Here is a 13889-nt window from a genome sequence, read left to right as displayed (position 1 = left end):
AGTAACACTACTTCCAGTAGTAATCAATGCTCACTTTCTCCAGTTATGTGTCAAGCAGCCTGTGTGGAAACGTGCATTTCCAGCAGACTGCTGCCTACAACACAACCAATGTAGACTCAGCAGAGAGACTAAAGGCTGCATGGACACAATGAATACATTATCTTCTCAACTCTCAGAAGTTTATAGGTCTCCATTAAGTCATTTAGATCCAAAATCTGACCTGCTTTAAAGCATTTATAGCTTGTCAGGGAATATGTTCTGTATATTCAATAGCCATTTCAAAGAAAATAAATCCCTTTATTACAAAAATTATTATATTTTTATACTTAATAATTCTGATAACAATTTCTACTGACAAACAACCTTCACCAAAAGAGCTTATGCACTACAAGTTGACACCTCAGCTAAATAGACACTAACATCCCCACATAGGCACATCCACCTACCAGACATTACTCCCAGTCTTATGCTGACATAATGAATAAGAAATAAATCACAGGAAAAGGAGCCATCAAAAAAGCAACCCAACAGAAATTATTGAAAAAGAAATCAGTCAAATGCAGAGGGAGAGAGGAGGCAAGGGAGAAACAGGATGTTGAGAGAAAGGCATTCAAAACTTCAGATTTCCTGACAGCATTCTTTCCAAAAACCAAAAGCAAGCTGGGCTGCAGTGCTGTGGTAAAAGCAGATGCATTCAGTTTTCATAACTAGAAGCTTCAGGAAGAAGTAACTACAGCATCAGAGATGCTTTCCTAATGTGAAGGTGGACAAAATGGCGAGAGACAAAGACTGCTGAAATCGGCAGTAGCTAAGTCTATAAATAGGCTAAGCAATCTGTAAATGGAAACTTTTCCAAGCTGGAATGAAAGTAAAGTTCCTAAGTATTTTAGCAGTGAGCATGACTGAATCTCCTGCTACTCATTATATCAGTATCATCCATTAACATCATTGCACTTTCGGGCTTATTAGGATTTCCACTCTACAACATGATAGACGTTTATTAGTCGATTGTTTATCTGGGGATGGTGTGGATGAACGGAAGATGGTACATATGTTGAAACAGGGCACAAATGTTCTCAGCTGAGAGATTTGGTTTATTGTTTTTTGATGCGCTCTAAGACATGTGATCAATTTCCTAAGACAGTTTGCCGGTCACCATATAGTCTGTGAGTATAATAGGACTTGAACTGCCATCTATGCATAACCTGCAGAAAACAGGGCAAGTCCAGTCTGGAAGGACTGGAATATGGGCAGGGGGGGAAACACAGGCTTTTGATGCTGACAGCTGTGGCTTCAGAGCAGGTAGTGCAGTCCTTACGCTGTTTCAAGAGCAACTCTAGGTCTGAGGAAAACAAAATTCAACCCAACTGTTTTAGACTGGCTCATGTACATGTCCAGATGAGCCTCACTGCTGGCTCACCAGTGAGGGGAGGAGAGATGCCCACTCGTAGAGCAAGATGGCTGTTGGGCAAAGGAGATGAAAAGAGGCCTTCAGATTTTGAGATAAATCTTCCAAGATTTATGCCTCTCTAGTTCCCCATTCAGTGAATTCAGTAACTGCAGATCTATAACTGGCATACCTTTAGGTCAGGGCACTTCTGGACTACAGAGTCAGAAGCAACTTCTTGTCTTGGTTGAAAGACACATATCTGCCAAGGAAGGCGGGAACCTCCCTTGGAATGGAGAATATGACCCCCTTCTCTCTGAATTACTATAACTTTGAAATTACGGGGCTTTCAGGCAAAGATATGGGACAAGGAATAACAGTTCTTTACTAGTGTATATATGTATAACAAGGCAAACAAACAGAACCACAAACCCAGTGACAGCCCTCTCTCAGCCGCAGGCCCTTTCCCCTCGGGTGCAGTTCCGCTCACAGCCGGCAGGGGCGCTGGTGGCTCCCGGCCGGGCAGGGCCAGCGCGGTGGTTCCCCGCGGCTGCAGGGGGCGCTGTGGCGTGAGTTGAGCTGTGTCTCCCTCACGTGGTAATGGCGGGCGGGCTGGGTGGTGACAATGGGCTGCAGCAGGAACCTTGGAGCGGTGGCTGGGATGGCAGGGATGAGCAAATGAAATGTATCAGAAACTCCACAGCTGTAGCAGGAGCTGCAGGGTGTCCCGGCAGGCAGGAGGTGCAGGGTTACCGTGTAGCAAAAAACCTGGAGCAGTAACAGAGAAGCGGTGGGGCTGGGCAGCAGCAGCCTGGCTCCCGAGCACGGCCAGGAAAGGCTCCCTCGGAGGGGGTCAGGGCCCCGGGGTTTTCCCCTGAGGCACCAGAGTAGATGGTGAGAGTCCTTTCTAGTGAGGTAAGATGTTAATAAGGTCCCAGTTCAATGGCTGCTCTTAGGAGCTGCATTCATGGTAGAAGAAGATAGCGGAGATGGAACCCCACAGCAGTGGTGAATTCCCGTCACAGCAATTGCAGCCTGTCTCCCCCTCCAATGTCAAGAGTGAGAGAGAGCGAGAGGAGCCAAGCCCAGACCTTCAGCGCCCACGAAAATCTGAAAATCTCGCAGTATCTTGGCCCTTCCAAAGAGAAAAGCCCTCAGGTAAGAGAGTAGCCAGCTGCACCCTTCCCCCACATTGGCGATTTCTTTTGTCTCTTAAGTACCGGTTGTTATTATCTCTTAGCAACAGATGGAACAAAATTCCAGGAGAGAAAGAAACAATAGGAAAAATCCTAACCCCCAGCACTTCTCCTTTAGTTTATGTACTCACTGAACTTTATTCTTCCCTCCTACAGCAGACTAACACCTGTCAGCTTCAGCAGAATTAGTTTTGGTTCTGACTGGTATAAGAGTAGGAAGAAATCCAATGGAACGTATTTAAGTGATTCTGCTACTTTCTGCTCTGATTTTCATAGAGAGTAAATACAAACAAGCCAGACCAGCTCCATGGTGCTTTCTCCAGTGTCAATTGTCAGAACTAGCTCAAATGGATCAAAGCATGAGGATCCTCACTCACCTTGTGGGGACCCTACAGTCTCCCTGGGAGCATCCTACGAGTGCCTTTACATGGAAAGAGACAGATGGAAACATCATCCCACTTGATCAGTGAACTCTCCTCTGAGGAGGTCTGTCTCTCTTCACTGCCACTGGGCATGTTGGCTTCTACATTAAATATCCCTACCGGGTGATGAAATTTGGAGAATTCTAGCCCAGAAAATTAAACAGTGAAATGCTTAGTCATGCAAGTGCACTGTTCTTTATCTTGAAAGATGTGCTAGTATAAAATTGCAATGTCTCAGTGGGGGGTTATCCCAGTTTTAGGATAGTGGGATAAGAGTGGTGAGTGAGCTGCAGGAATTCTGTTCCTAAACCACAAAATGGACCCACCTTGCCTTAGTCAGGCCTTTATGCCTTAGACCTTGAACATCTCCTGATGTTCAGAGAGAGCTCCTGAATAGCTGCTGTTAGCATTTAATTTGGCTTCAAACATGTTAAGAATGTTAAGTCTGAATGACACAAGCAGGAGAATTTGTGTATTGTCAGGAACAGTCCATTTTTGTAGAGACATCTCCCTCCAGGTGTTCACGAACCAGACAGACACAGTCAGGATGGTCATAACTTGCCACTTGACAAAATATCCTGCCATCCCTAAACAGGATGTGCTGTCACCATGCACCTGCAGCAACCATCTTCCCCCCATAGATGGGCTGCTGACTAGCCAGCATTCCCCAATGTAGGGACACATTCTTCTGCCTTTCCAAGACTGCCAGTTAGTTGCTCCTGCTTTTAAATTAAAAACAGCTCCTAATACATGCTCTTCTTGGTACATTGGCAACATGCACGGTCTTCTGGGCACAGCCTTGCATATAAGTCCTCCTGCCTTGGAAAGTTCTGGCTTTCCTTGAGAGACTGCAATATAATGTAAGAGCAGTTTTGGCTAGGAAGGAGGCTGATACTGCTAAGATTGATCATGCTGAGCAATGAAGCTTGGATATGACCTTATCAACAAGGATTTTTACAACTATGCAGGAGACAAAGCTAAATGACCTGGACAAACTCAGTGTCCTGGCAAAGAGCACAAGAACAAGCAAAAGTTGACTCATGGCAGTAGAAAGCTGCCCTTGCATCATTGTGACTTAACTATAATTAGACACCTCCATTTTTTTAAAATCACTTGTGATTCTTTTTAAGGGCTGGCAAAATGAGTGGAAACGTCCTACAATTTCATACGGAAATACTTTTAAAGTGATTTTTAACCTATTTTTATGTTGAAGTAAAAGAAAGTTCTCACAATGCCTGGTTTCTTTCAACTGGCCAATAACTGCAAGGACAGGAGCTGTTAATATTACTAACTGATAGGATAGTACAGGGAAAAAATGATACATGAGTTTCAGGACAATCACTCTACATTGTGTTATATTAAAATATCAAGAGGCATGTGTCAGCTGAGCCAGAAGCAACCATGAAAAATACACTGTTTATGAAAAAGACAAGCCCTTCAAGGGCAATTACAAACTTTCCACATCATCAGCAGGAATAGGGATGTATTTAACCACTGACTGCCACCACGCCTGACTTCCAACAATAGAATGCTACAAGACATTTGTATTTTCCTTGGTCTTTTGCTATATTTCTTCATACATGGGCAAGAACAAATGAGGGCTGCACATTTTCACTAGCACCTTGAGGAATTGCTGTCCCTGAAAAGCAGTTACATTTACCTTGGAGACTGGCCCAAGCATTCCAAACCTGGTTCCATTTTTCTGTGGACAGGCTCCTCTGAAAAAGCATTTGCAATGACTGCTAGAGGAAGCCTGTCAGATCTGTAGGGCAGTTCCATAAGTTCCTCAAGCCACAGGGTGTGAATCAAGCTCCAGCCCAAAGCTGCTTAACCAGGCATGCACAGTAATTCAGGTCTACCAGAAAACCTGCGTCTGGATACACCAAAATTCCTTTGGAGAACCACTGGTATCCATCTCATGGGCTGTCACATCCTGCTGGCTATCGCAGAGTGGTCAGGACATGACTATCTGCAGAGCGAAATGTTTTAAGGCAACTTTAGGATTATGTGGCTACTGGATCACTTTGCACCGCTCAGAAAACCTAATTCAGGAATTCTTGCATGAAGTTTACAATTTCTTCCTGGAAGCCATTCTGAAACCAAAGTGAAACCTCAATTTAAGTATCTCAAGTAATAGCACCTACTATTTTACTAGGTTCATGGCTTTCAATATTGAAAAATCCTCATTTTACTTCCCGCTTTAGCTTCCAGCCACTTATACCTTTTTCCCAGCTACAAGGAATAGCTGCCTGCCTCAGATGTTCCTTTCCTGAGAGACAGGGACAATGATTCTGGTTTTCTCCATACCCACAGCAGGCACCAAGCTTGGGGTAGAATATAAGGGAGCACTTTTGACAGCCTCAAATTATGTCTTGGGCCAAATCAGCTGCTCATGTTCCTGGGAAACTCACTGCTTGCTCTATTGGTCCCTGAACCCAGCTCAGTACTAGGCCAAAAATGAACAGGGCCAGAGAATCCACCAGAAATTTATATTTTATCTTCAGTATTTTGTGCACTGAAGTCAAATTCTCGTGATTCAGGTCAGGGGATTTTCCCAGAAGACAATCGCCTCACATAAAATTAACCCGTTATATTAACTAATTGTGTGTAAATAAAACCCATTTCAGTTACACTAAATCTATATTCAAAGAACTGTTATTCCTAATAAAGAGCTGAGTCAGAGGAAAGGCCACCTATGGTGCTATGTTAAACTTCCACTAAGATGCACTGGTCTTTGGTAAAATAGCTTTGCAAACTCTTTTATCACTGGCTTTGCTTTCAAACCTCCTAAGGTGATAGTAATAACTAGAAGTAAATGAAAAGAACATGAGCATTTCAACCAGGTATCTGTAACATCACAGTGTGCAGGTGCGATGGTTCAGCAGTGCACCAACAGACCTGTGCAGAGATGAAATGAGTTGCCATCCAAGCAAAGACCTAGGAGTAGCATTAGTACAGTTGAAGGGAAGAAGACCCTACACGTTGCCATTCATCCTCAGGCTCCAAAGGATGGGGCAGTTCACCTAGTTTGACATCTCATAGAACACCACTGTGGCATTCAACTAATTAGAGACTAATAACTTATTTTCAGGTAAAGCTTGACCTTCTAGAGACGGTATCCTGCTCTGGGATGAGGCTCCCATGAAACAGCAAATCCTCTGCTTCCTTTCATCAGCCCTTGAAAGAGTTAAATCTCCTCCCCTTAAAGCCTTCAGCCTATTTTGTGATTTGAATTGCTCAGGAGTTTTACCTGCAGCTGTAGCCGGTCTTGCAAGGGCCTCTGACATAGCCAGAATTTCTGATGGGCACATTGCTGTTCTAGGATTTTTGTATTTTAATCAGATTTAGGGAGCCAAAGTGGGCTGAGTGTGCAGGAGTATGTGTCATTCATGTGCAATGCAGCATGCAATCCAGCCTTTTGCCCTCCCAGCTCCCAGCCATTCGCATTCTGGCAACATCTCACTTTAAGTCCCCAAATACCCCCAGCCCAACAAAGAACAAATACCAGCTTCTCTGAAGCTACAGCAGAGAGAAAATGATAGCTAAAAAACTGCATAAGGCCAACTTCAAAGTTGTTGAATTTGGTGCTTGGGCTTTGGAAAACCTGTCATTTGGGAGGAAGGGTGGGAGGCTGCTCTTTCCCCCTCCTTTTCATTAAACAGCTTTTCAGAACTTGGGAGAGCTACAGCTCTCATTATGCATTCTTCCTTCTGGAAATAAATACTTGTGTGGGTTGTCACATTAGTCAGTAGATAGATGACAAAAACAAATTACAGCCTGGCACGGAGCCATGCATTGTGTGTGTATGTGTTACAATGGAGTATGCTATTAAGAATGTGGTTGGTTCTGCATGTCAGAGGGTGGAGCCTTTTCCAGGAGCAGAAGTCCTATAATGAGGAACTTTCTAAAGAAGAAACAGAGAATCATGACTGTGTTTCATTCCTTTCCCTTCAAGGAGATATTACACAAACTCCCCATATGGCTCATTGCTACACAGAGAAGTCCTACTCCTTCAATGCTTCTTCCAGCTCTCTGAAGTTAAAAACAAGCTAAGCAGTCCCACAGCTCACTTCAGCCTTTAAATAAGCTGGGGCTCTCCAGAGGGATGGGAACCAAAAATGTATTTGTCCTTTCAAGGTCCACAGAATTTGTCCCCTCTTTTTCTCTCATTGTACATGTTTCAGTCAATTTTGGTGTCAGTTATGATGCCCAAATAAAATTATTTTTCAAAAAATCACAAGATTTAAAAAACATGCCCAGTATCCAACCCTCACTGTGAACAACTAGTTTTTTTAATCGGAGAGATCAGCATCCTGGATTATTACCCAGCTGGTCCTCTGCAGAAAAGATGAGCTACACTGCGCATTCCGGCCCCCATGCTTTGCATGTGTGAAAATATGAGCCAGGGAAGTTATTCAACAAATAATCAAAATTCTGCCCTAACCTGGATAAACAGAGGATGGCTTTCAAGAACCTAAAGGCAGAGGAGACTAAGTTGCACAATCAGATCATCTGATGAGGACATTTCAATGAGTAAATGGAGTTATTTCAATTGTTCCTAGAACAGCTTGAGGCCCTGTTGTTGCTGTGACATGCCTTCCCACTGCTGTGTATCATAACTCTGGAGCCGTAGTGGAAACTACAGTGTGGGACCTTGTAGTGGGTTGAACCTGAGTTGATGGACAGTCTTTTAGACTAATGACGGTTCTCAAAATTTACATATTTAAACCGCATGGAAAGGCGGGAATTGCCTTTTGTCCTAGCTCACCTGCTGGAAGGTGGAGGGGGCCTCGGAGCCTCCAGGCTCCACCTGGCCGGGCCGGGCCAGGGCCCCTACCCAACTCCTCTTTTCCCAACGCTGCAGCACAGACCCTGGGCCGCTGGGGGGGAAACTATCTCAGAGCCTGTAGCGGGTTGGGTTCGAAACCAGGGCGGAAACACCAATTAAATGTAGTGGTTTTGGTTGAAAATATTCATTACTTACTTATTTTCCTTCTGTGAGATAAGAATTAGGAGAAAAGCAAAGCAGGCACAAACTTTAAACAGTTGCAGTACAATGAAAGAGTTTTATTACTAATAGAATTAAAAGTAAAGAGAAAATAACAAAACAAAATTAAAGCAAATTCCCGCCCCCCCCCCCCCCCCCTCTTTCCAGCACTTCTCTCCTTTTACCCAGCTCACACAAGGGATAACAGAACATGGGGTGCTAGTCAGTGTTCCAGTTCTTGAAATGTCTCTCTCTTATGCTTAAGGAAAAAAAGGGTTTTCCTTCAGTTGCACCTGGTTCCCAAACTGCCACTAACAGCAGACCCGCCCGGAAACAAACAATCTGCTGTGTGTAGAACATGTCTCCCATGAAAAATCTCACAGTTCCTTCACACTACAAAACATGGGCCATCACATGGGGTTATTCATCTTTTTAAGGATAAGTTATTTTGGCCTTCACACAAAGGCTTTTCTTCGCCACAAGTCTCTAACAGCCTCTTACTACTTCTATATAGCCTGGCATAGGCATTCTTCACAATCTTCACAGGCACACGAAGATACTCCATCCCCCCACGTTCTTCAAATGGATTAAAGAGACAAACAGTTTGTGGTATTACAGTTTCTTACCACGGCATGCAAGAAGGTTTCTTTTAAGCTGCGTGCCAGAATCGCGGCACCACCCTCTTTTCTCCCGTCGCCATGCTCAGCTCCGTCCCACGTGACTCACTTCTCTTTCTCTCTGACTCTGAAGCCACCATGTTGAAGAGTGTTCTTGTTCAGGCTTTACGGTGGGGAAAGCCTCGCTCCCTCTGTGCTGCTGGCTGTGTAGTGTCCTGTTCAGTTCAGCACGAAGTGTGCTGGCTGCAGACAGGAGGCTACACCGGCTCCTGTTGACTCCGCCGGCTCTGCATGGAGAGGAGAGGGACCCGCCTGTCCCCAGAAGCCGCGCTGGATGGGTTTAGCTGTGAGCAGTCCATGGCTGGTTTTAGCTGCCTGCGGCTCTGGGACAGTCCCCCCAGTGACCCAGGGTCCGTGCTGCAGCGTTGGGAAAGGGGGAAAGGAGCAGTGGCCCCGGCCCGGCGGGGCCAGGAGGCTCAGAGCCCCCCCACCTCCCAGCAGGCGAGCGCCGACAAAAGGGAAGTCCCGCCTTTCCGTGCGGTTTAAATATGTAAATTGTGAGAAGCGTAATTGGTCTTAAAGACTGTCCATCAACTCAAGGTCAACCCAATACAGAGCCGCAGGCAGCTAAAACCAGCCATGGACTGCCACACAGCTAAATCCATCCAGCATGGCTTCCTGGGACTGGCAGGTCCCTTTCCTCTCCACACGCAGAGCCAGTGGAGCCAACGGGAGCTGGCAGAGCCTCCTTTCTGCAGCCAGCACACTCGGCGCTGAAGAAGACACCATGCAGCCAGCAGCACAAAGGGAGCGAGGCTTTCTCTACCGTAAAGCCTGAACAAGAACACTCTTCAACATGGCAGCTTCAGACTCAGAGAGAAAGAGAAGTGAGTCACGTGAGACGGAGCTGAGCATGGCGACGGGAGAAAAGAGGGCGGTGCCTCGATTCTCGCGCGTAGCTTAAAAAACTTCTTGCATGCCATGGTAATAAACTGGAACATCACAAACTATTTGTCTCTTTAATCCATTTGAAGTACATGGGGGGATGAAAAATTCACATGTGGCCCATGAAAATTGTGAAGAGTGCCTATGCCAGGCTGTATCAAAGCATTGAGAGGCTTTTTAGATACTTGTGGCGAAAAAAAGGCTCTGTTTTCAGGCCAAAGTAACTCATCCTTAAAAAGATTAATAACCCCATGTGGTAGCCTATGTTTGGCAGTGTGAAGGAACTGTGAGATTTTCACGGAAGAGATGTTTTACACCACAGCAGATTGTTTCTTTCCAGGCAGGTGTCCTGTTGGTGGCAGTTTGGGAACCACGTGCAACTGAAGAAAACCCTTTTTCCCTTGAGCATATGAAAGAGATTTATCAAGAACTGCAACACTGACTAACACCCCATGTTCTGTTACCCTTTTTTTGAGTTGGGTAAAAGGAGGAAAGTGCTGGAAAGGGGGAGGGGGTTTGCTTTAATTTCTTGTTATTTCTCTTTACTTTTAATTCTATTAGTAATAAAACTCTTTCTTTGTACTGCAACTGTTTAAGGTTTGTGCCTGCTTTGCTTTCCCCTAATTCTTATCTCACAGAAGGAAAATAAGTAAGTAATGGATATTTTGAACCAGACCACTACACTTAATTAGTGTTTCTGCCTGATTTCCGAACTAAACCTGCTACAGACCTACAACTGCATCATTCCTCACCACAGAGGGATGAGAAAGAAATTCATAGCCTGCCTTCCACCCATTTCTCTAACCTTAAGATACCTTTACGTTGGCCTTGTCGCTAACTTTAGGATACCTTTACGCACCACAGTGTAAAGGCTACACATCATTTTCAGTAGGACAGCACCAGTAATGTCATTGTTCAAATATTTCTGAACAGGTCACTGACTGCAAATGAACAAAATTTAAAAACCAATCAAACCCAAAAAACTTTTTACCATTTACATTCAGAATATTGACAAAAGTAATGCATTCAAATGCTGTAGCCCCAACTAATCACAGAAGCAACTTAAAAAATATGGGACTATAAAAAAGCAATAAATTATGGAGGTTTGCCACCTTTAATAATTTTGTAGGAGTAGTGTGGTCAAACTTTCAGAAATAATCACTAGAAATTCAATTATTTGTACAAATTAAAGTGGAGAATTTATGCAATCATATCATTCCAACAGCTAGGGCTTTAAAAATAAAGTCAAGCATTGTATGACACACAATATCCCTGCTAGGGTTGGTGGTGCTCCATTTATATGCTATAAACTCAAACTGGGCAATGAAAAGAAATTTTCCAGCACCATTTTACTTTATGCTGCTGTTCAAAGCTCACATTTCAGTCCTTACTAATTCTTGGTGAGTCAAAAGCTTTTCAAGCTTCTAACATTTGTGTATCAAACTAGGCCAGAACTTCAGTTACTCTAAGCAGTGACAAGGCATCAGTGTTCCTCTGAATCATCATTACCACACCCATGTTTGAAGGACTCTGCACAAGGGTTAAGGATTGGGTATAATTGTGAATATTAAGTCAATTAAGTGCTCTGAAGCCAATTTTGCACCTCCTAAGGATAAATACTCAAACACTACTCATGATTTTAGATACTATCTTGGCAATGTTTGTCAGCTTATGACAAGGACACTGTGTTCTGGATTCACATTGATGGGATCTGGAATTCTAAAGCGCTAAGTGCTTTTGTGACTCGGGGCCCAAGTTTTCTTATAGTGCTTAATCCAGGAACTTACGTGTTAGTGCTGTTACAAAATACTCATATTATGTAATTAAAAAAACCTCTCAGTTTGAATCACCTCTTTGCTATGAGACACCCACACAGCACTGCACCAGAAGCACAGAGTAACACAGAGGTAGAGTTATTTACTTGAGGGGGTTTTGCTTGTTTGTTTGAACCAAACTGCAACAATAAAAGAAAACATAGGTAGTAATGACCTTTTGTTTACAGAGATATAATATTGCCCGATTTTATGCTTTACAGGATTTTGCTAACTGCAGCAGAGCTCAGAAATAATACCAAACAGTTTTTAAAATTCCTCTCCAAGAAAACAATAACATCCACAACAGGGAACTTGGAGCCACCAGGTAGGAAAGTATCTGGTTTGTTCCTGTTATTTTGTTTTATTTTATTTTATTTATAGCCCATTGTTAACACAAGTACACACAAACACATGTTTAATAAGTGCCCTTGATGGCATCCATGTAGGTCTTTCTGTCTTAGTGATTGGTCTGTAACGAAATATTTGAAAGCACTGGGCTGCCTCGCAATACACTTCGCACATAAATGCAAATCAATAAGAAATATGAGCACTGTCTTTCAGACAGCTTCAGGTCACTGTACAGTCTCATGTATTTTGTTTTGTTTTTTATAATAGTAGTTAATGATGACTGCTTACAGCAGACTGGTAATGATTTTCAAGCTCTCCCTTTTCTCCTCACTATATCCATTTCAAAGGCTCTAAACTAAATTAATCAATATCCTTTAATTATATGAATATACTGGTGAATTTTAGCACTCAGTGTTGTCCTTTCAGAGGACAGAACTGCAGGTATCTTTTTCCGTGTGTCTTTCAGCCACCAGAGACAATTGCTGGGACTGAAGTGCCCCTATGCCACAGAATCATAGAATCAGTAAGGTTGGAAAAGACCTTTGGGGTCACTGAGTCCAGCTGTAAAATTCTGAACATCTTAGATTTGGGGGTCTGGAATACAGTGAATCAGATCACAACATCACATCTCACAACATCACACCTCACAACATCACATCTGAAAAGATATTTATTTGGATGCTGGAATCAGGGTGGAGGAGTGAATGCCTCACTGTATCCGGTTTAATAATATTTTAGGTTCTAGGTTTTCCTTCTCAGCTTTGCACTTATCAAAAACAATATCAGCTCCTGAACTATAAAATCAGGGAAAGTGGCTGCACTGCTTCTGTTGGGAACTCTCCAAGCACTGTTTGAAAGCAAACAGCTTCAGTGCTGAATAGTCACTGCACAAGACCAGGCTTTATGAGAAGTGCTGAATCAGTTAATAAATAGTACAGGGAGCTTTTGGTTCTGGTGACAGGTTCTCAACATTTTTCAGAAAAAAACTGGACAAGTACAAAATAAATTGAAGCAGAGTAGATAATTTAGATAGTTCTGTCTCTGCTCTAGATTGGATCTGTGTATCTCCTAAGATTTTTTCTATAACTTCCAACTGTGGCCCTAATTCTGAAAACTTGGTAGGGAAGGCCAGACATCAGGAGGAACATCTCACATTACTAAATACATCAAATGAGGACAGAGAGTGGAACTAAAAAATAGTAAGTTCAGCAAACCGAACTAGAAGTGTGTCTTTATCTTTGAGGATTTATCCATTTAGCAGGAGATTTAGCTATATGGTTCCCTTTCACAGCACAGAGCCACAGCTTTGCTCCAGGGAGCTGTGCTGTAACAGATTCCTTGGAGAATTCTGATATGCCTAGGTTTCATATGCCTGTGCACAGCTGAAGCACTTTTTCATTTGCCTTCTTCTTTCACTGAGTCCATCTTGGAATGTATTAACAATTTGAGCATGATGAGGGTTTTTTTCATCTTTCTTCCTTTTTTTTAACAAATCGTTCAGATTCTAACTTTCTAAATTTCATATTACGTAATGGGCACTTTAATCTGCTTTTTAAAGATGCATACTAGGAGAAAAACTACAGATCCCAGTTTCTGAATATCTAGATAAAAAGGGTCCTCCATGTTAAGAAAAAGGTTAAGGTGAAAGACAAATTTAAAAGAAGAACCTCAAGAAAAACTGTTTCTAAAGACTGTTTCTATGCCAAATGTAAGTGTTGCAAAGAAGAAAGAGAAGAGAAACAATATACTGTAATACACTAATAGTAATGCAACAGTAAATCATCTGCAGTCTCTGCTTGTCCTTTTTTCAACTCTTCTACCATGCCTTTCTCCTCCCTCTTCTTCCTAGGGATTCTTGAATCCATCTTCCTTCTTTTAAGTCCCACAGTTTTAATCCTAAAGTTCACCATATTTTCTAACTGGTGGGTTTTTTATCCTTCTCAGTAGAAAAACAACTAAACTGAAGGTTCTGGTGTAATCAGCATCATTCTTCTCTGATGGACAAACACAAATGATGCGGAATATAGATTAGAGAAGCATGTCCTGACATTCTGCACCCTGAACAGTGTTCTGACCCCACCATTGCAAAAGGTTACTGTTAGACCAGGAAAAGCTCCAGAGGTTCATAAGGTACTGAAATAGCTTCATATGATGACCAAAGACAAGCAAAACC

The sequence above is a fragment of the Corvus cornix genome, chromosome 1A (genome assembly GCF_000738735.6).
Source record: "Corvus cornix cornix isolate S_Up_H32 chromosome 1A, ASM73873v5, whole genome shotgun sequence".
Taxonomy (NCBI): domain Eukaryota; kingdom Metazoa; phylum Chordata; class Aves; order Passeriformes; family Corvidae; genus Corvus; species Corvus cornix.
The sequence above is the reverse complement of the archived record's forward strand: the minus strand, read 5'-3'. Positions refer to the sequence as shown.